The sequence below is a fragment of the Lactuca sativa genome, chromosome 3, assembly GCF_002870075.4.
Source record: "Lactuca sativa cultivar Salinas chromosome 3, Lsat_Salinas_v11, whole genome shotgun sequence".
Classification (NCBI taxonomy): Eukaryota; Viridiplantae; Streptophyta; class Magnoliopsida; order Asterales; family Asteraceae; genus Lactuca; species Lactuca sativa.
In genome coordinates this window covers 103,776,453-103,783,178 of record NC_056625.2, presented here as the reverse complement: position 1 = coordinate 103,783,178, position 6,726 = coordinate 103,776,453, and positions in this window count along the sequence as shown.

Sequence of the window (6,726 nt, the reverse complement as noted above, 5' to 3'; positions counted from 1 at the left end):
ATATTGGGCCTAGAATGAAATAAATTAATTATAAGAACCATTTTGGGCCATAATTAACCTAATTTAGCCCTAATAGTTCATAAAAATTATACTTTGATTTAATTGAGTCAAACATCATCTAACTTAACTATAATATGGGCTTAGGGGTAAAAAGCCCAAAAACCTCCTCTTTCCCCTCTCCATTCTCGGCCCAAGCCCAAAGGAAAGGAGAGTTGAATTTGTGTGTGCCACCTCACTTTTACATCAAGGATCTCCATGCAACACTCATACTTCCATGCAACCATCTTATCAATTCTCTCTCTTCTCCCTTCTCTTTCTTCTCTCGGCCGAATCCAAGCACACACACACACCCACATTTCACTCTCCATTCTCTCAAGAAAACTCTCTCATATCTCCTCCATATTTTCGAGATCTAAGAAGTATTCAAGGGGATTCTTACAACAAAAATCATCATCTAAGGTAAGTTGATGTTAGATCCATAAGCTAGTTATTTCATTCCATTCAAGAATCACCTCTTAATCCATTCAAACTTATGACTTAGCACCTTAGAAGCATCTAAGTTCGAGATCTTCCAAGGAGGGTTGCTAAGGCCGAATTTTCTTCTCATTTTTCTTCCAAAACCGAAACCACACCCAAGGTGAGCTTCATACCCCCTCTTTTTCGGTTTTATAAGTTTTAGTGGGGGAGAATACAAGCAAATGTGTAGATCTATGAGTAAATGTATGCCTTGTGTGATTTTTATGCTTATATATATGATCTTATGTGATTTGTGATGTTTATGTTAGCCAAAAGAACCTAAAAACCGAGAACTACAATATGAGGAATGAAATAAGTATAACTTATACCATTTCACACTAATCAAGTCTAGAAAAATAGTTTAGTTGGTTAGAATGAACATTTTTGGACTCAAAATGTCAAAAATACAAAACTAAGGGGCCCAAAACGACAAAAGATAATTTCTGAAGGTCGAAATGAGTCTAAACAGTTTCTAGTATATATTTTCTAAATATCAACACTTTTGAAGGGTTAAAAATGTGAATTTTGAACATAATGGGCTAAAATGGGCTTTTCGGCCCAATAAAGCCCCAATTTGCGAGATTTTTAAAATTGAGGGGCTGAAAATGCACATTTCTGTAAAACAGGGGATTACAAGTATACTAAAACCATTTCAAAGGCCAAAAATTCTTTTCAAATTAAAAAGGGACAAAAAATGCAAAAATTTTCCATTTTGGGCCAAAATAGTAAAAGTTGCGAAAATGGGGGTTTCAACCGAGAAAATTTCATTTTTGAGGGACTTAAGCTGTTTATCAAGTAAATATGGGCTGAAAATGTCTTTTCAACAAGTTTTGATACTAAAGTGTCAAGAAAAATCGTTTAAGGACTAAAATGGAAATTCTTTTATATAAAGGGTTAAAAATGTAAATTTTATCCAAGAAGGGGCATAAAAAGGAAAACTCTAATGTTTAAAACAGTAAATCCCTTAAGATAAAATACGAGTACCACGGCTACCGGCGAAACGTAATAGCAAATACACTTTCAACACCAATATCGTTGCCAAACGAATTGATTCGGTCTCGAATTAATAACGAATCAAAAATCAATAAACAATAGTACTTCAATACACACGCGAAAATTTACGAGAAGTCAATATTCAATCTTTGGGCTTGAAAGTTTCAAATCGTGCTTGTTGGACCTAGCTAGCCCAATGACATGATCTTTAGGCCCGAAGGGAACGCGCTTACATGTTATTGGGTCTTCTATGACCTAATTCCGTGTAAAAGGACTTTCAATAGCCTTATTGTGTTGTTGGGCACCAAGGGCCCATTGGTACTGCTAGCAAAGTCGAGAAGTCAAATGTGAGTCGGGCCAAGTGCCTTTCGCATTCACGATAGCCTTGAATGACTTATGGAAATAACAGGGGCTTCGTACCCTCCTTTCTCCTCGGTTGTGGGGCTATGAGAAGTCAGGGTGGTTGGATTAAGTGAGTAGTACGGACGACGCCCAAGGGATCGTTTGTATTTGGTAGTTGTAAACTAGTCATTTTCATTAATGCGTGATTATAACGACTCACAACCCATAATTAATCCAATGTCACCTGGAATTATCGAAAACAAACGTCGTATCGGTATAACAATAAATAAGACACGTAATTTGATGTATTAGGAAAACATCGGGTTTCTCTAGGGAATTCAACACTTTCACCTATGTGATGTATACAAAGTCTAACAATTATTCACGTTTATAGAAATCAACAAGCATACTTACGGATCTTCACACTTTTTCTTATATACAATACTCTTTTCAGAAAATATCAGATTTTCTGGTGGTTTTCAAAATTATACAAATCATTACTTTTCAAACATTACTTATGAACTCACCAACATTTCATATGTTGACGTTTTTCCAAAATACTTGTATTCTCAGGTAACAGGTAAATCGAAGAAAATGTATCCAGTGATGTCATGATGTTTTGTTTAATTAGTATCGAACGGTTTATGTTTTGGAAATGTAATGTTTTAAAACAATGTACTGAATGTACACAATATCGGTTGTAATATTACAATGCATGGTGATAAATGATGTTATGATTCATGTATAATCATTGTGATGGTATTCAATTAAGTCACAATAGCCCTCGGACGTTTCCGCCGTCTGGTTCGGGGGTGTGACACACCGGGCCTTCAGTCTATCTGGCCAACTATTTGAGCCTCGGCACATCTGGCTCGCCCTCTCGGGGCCTTCAGCCTATCCGGACCACTCGTCGAGCCTTCGGCCTGACTATGTGCCTTCCTGGGCCTGCAGTCTACCCGGTCCGCCCTGGGTATGTTGGCCTACAGCACAAAGCAGAACCCGCCTCAACCCAACCCCCATTCCAATCAAACAATCATGTACACATAAATATTATACACTAGCATGTATATAACAGATAATCATACCAATCTAACACATCACTAACACAACAACCATCCAATAACCAGGATACTGGCCTAACCGGTCACTAATTTAACATCATCCTATATGCCAGGATACCGACCTAAACCAGGTCACTAGCATAATACCATCCTAACTACTAGGATGCAGATCTAACAGATCAATAAACATATCAAGAAAAATACCCGAATACAAATCCGATAAAGGGCCGGCCTTGGCGCCGTAGACCCTGTTGATATAATGAGGATAACTCACCTCGCAACTGTCGATTCGAAAGATAAGATCAACCTCTCGGATCACCGACATGAACTCCACCACCTATAGTTACCATGAAACCCTTTTTCATAAATTTCCAAATTACCAAAATACCCCCAGAGGTCAACTGGTCAACCCTTGGTCAATGCTAAAGCCAACAGTCAAGGTCAACAGTCCATGTTGACCCGACTCGTCGAGTGCAATTTACCGATTTGTCGAGTGCAGTTTACCGACTCGTTGAGTCCTTCCTAAACTCGAGATGTTGTGAAATCCTTGGTTGACTCGTTGAGTTTCCTCGCAACTCGCCGAGTTCACGCGTATCAATGGGTTAGGGAAAAACCTTAGCTGACTCACCGACTCATACGACTGACTCGCCGAGCCCAAGGCAATCTTCATCGGACTCGCCGAGTTGTTCATCCAACTCGTCGAGTACATGACTATCTTCATATGACTCGCCGAGTCCCTTCAATCCTTCAACCATACAGATGCTTTTTAAGTCATGCAAAGGCTCCATATTGCAGATCTAAGCTCCTAAGGCATGATTATCACATAAAGTTGCAACCTTTACGTGCACGCAAGGCTTTATAGGCTTAGAATGTCAATCCCATGCTTAAAATGGGGTTTATCTCAACATGGAGGGTCCATGCTTGCTACAGCTGGAGACTTTATGGCTCTAGAGTCCAAGATGAGCTCAGATCTGAAGTTGTGACTTTAGATCCTAGCCCATACCCGAAAATGGTTATCACGCATGCTATAAGAGCCCTAATCTTCAACATGAAGAGATCTATAAAGAACAAGGTCAAGGTAACAACTTTTTACCTTCAAATGATGCTAGACTGAGGTAGACTTCAGATCCCCAAATGTTCTTGCCTCCAACTTCTTGATCTTTAAGCTTCTAGCAACAAAATCTTCTTTCCAAGCTTGAAATTCATACTAATATGGAGCACACACGAATTAGGGTTTCTGGACTCTCAAGAGGTAGTAAAGGGAGACTAAGGGGAAAATGATCCTTTAAATAGGGTGCAAAATTTCGGGAATTAGGATTTCATCCTCCAGTTCCTACTCGTCGAGTCCTTTCTTGGACTCGGTGAGTAGATCACTTAAGTGCGCGGCCTAACCTACCGCTACTCGATGAGTCAGGAAACCAACTCGTCGAGTAGACCTTGAATCCATGAGAATTTATCATCATAAATTGATACTCGGGAATCGGGGCGTTACAATTCTCCCCCATTTAAACTAGACTTTGTCCTCGAAGTATGCTGTGGTGACCAACCTTGGATAGTGCTCCCGCATCCCTGCCTCCGACTCCCACGTCCATTTGGATTCCCATCCAATGCTCTCACTATACCTTCACCATAGGTATCTCCTCGTTCCGTAGAATCTTCACCTTCCTCTTCAGAATGGCCACGGCCTCTCAGCGTAATTCAGGCTTGTCGAACTGAATGTCATCCAACACAACCTTACTCTATCTAACTCGCAATCTGGAACCTGGATCTGGACTGGCTCCCTGACAAACCACTCATACTAACCATCGCTAATTCTCTTCCCAGCACCACTAACGGACTATTCAACCTCGAGATTCTATGATTCCTACCCGAAAGTAGAACCATGGATCACATTCTGCTGAACCCCTGTGCCTACGACCTACCGTCAGCCCGATCAAGTACAACATGCCACCTAATAGCCCATTCGGATAAAATGTCCACACAATACCAACGATCATCTAACATGTCACTCCTTGCCGTCCACCCCATCCATAGAATACAGCCACGCAAGCTATTACCACCAACAACATACCTACCACTACCGGCCCACCAGCAGGGCACTCACATCTATCCCATACCATCCTTCAGGTGGGAATACCAATATGACAAGTCCAAATGATCATAAGTTCCGGTCATCCTAGGGATGGAATACCCTAGATTTAACTACCAACATGTTGAACCAATTCAGCCCTCGAGTTGAAACTCCCAGGGTTTGTTGGCCTACTGCCTCAACCCTGCCGCTCCTCTTGAGCCTCTGTGCCTACAACTTTCAGTCGGCCCGCACTGGGTATCTTAGCCTACTGCACAGAGCAGGACCGCCTCAACTCTTCCCCATATAATATATCCATAGACGATCTGGAGAAAGATCTAACCAGAATGTTGATGGGTTTTAGCCATAAGAACATCCTATGTGCTCATGCAAACCCTAATGCTTGGATCTAGGTTTCTCTATTATACATGTAATTCATACAAGACTTTAAACCCTAAGTCTAGCATACAATTAATCATATTAACATAAGAAAGAGGTTTAGATCTTACCTTGATTGTTATGTAGCAATAACAATCTCAAATCCTCCTTGTAATGACTTTAGAAAGCTTAGAGTCACAAGTGTCACTCCTCTAATGGCTCACAAACACCAAGAGCAAGAGGATGAAGAATGAGAAGACAAGAGACACCCAAAAACATGTAGAAACCCTAAGGATTCAGTTGCCCACGTTTTTGGTGCCCAAGGGGTCCTTAAATAGTGAGGCTATTATGGTTATCTAATAAGGAAACCCTAATTTGGATGCTTAGGCCCTAAGCAACCCATGGACTCCCTCCTTATAGGCCTAGGACGATTTCTAATGGGTTTCCCCATAGAATTCGTCCACTCCTCTAATATGGAGTCCACTAGCCCAATATTCAACTATCACACAATTAACAGTTCTAGTCCCTTAAGTTTAATTAATGTCTTTTAGCCACAAACTTAATTCTTATTAATTCTTGACTAATATTAATTAAACAATATGATTTCTCCTTTAATAAATTATTCTCATAATATATTAATAAATCATAATTAATCCTCTCTCTCCATAATTCATCCTATCAAGTTGCTTTGGTGAAGGCAACCCAAAAGGAACATGCACCATCGGGTCAAGTACATACCAAAATAGTTATGGACTTAGACACTAATCCAACAGTCTCCCACTTGGATAAGTCTAATAACTATTCTGTGTATGACTTCAGATCCTGATCTGCAATCGTAGCTTTCCAAAGCCGCTGTCAACTCTGATCTTATCAGATACGCGTGTCCTTTAGATAAGGGATCATATATTCCTCCATTCTAGATATCGTATAGATATAAGACATCAATTCTAATCATTCTCTCTATACTATTTCCTAACTTCCGATTTATGACGACTGACAACAGACTACAATTGATCACATCAAATTAGTCTCGGCTCGGTCAAGCGCTTAGGTGCCATCACTAAATCATCGAGGAGTCCAAAGATATCGTTTTTATCCTACTTTGGATAAAAGGAATGGATAAACTTTGACTCAATGATCGCTTGCACTCACTTACTGAATTACACACAACAATATGTTTTATAACACCAAGTTACTGGTGCGTTTACATATTATCAATGTGCAACCGACTCGCAAGATACAACTCACACATCTCGGTTTCAAGAATATAAGATGTTATCGTCTCTCCAATCACTCGTGATAAAATCCATGAAGTAATCCAAGTGAGCGTGGGTTTAATCCAATGCTCAAATCATATTCATAAGCACT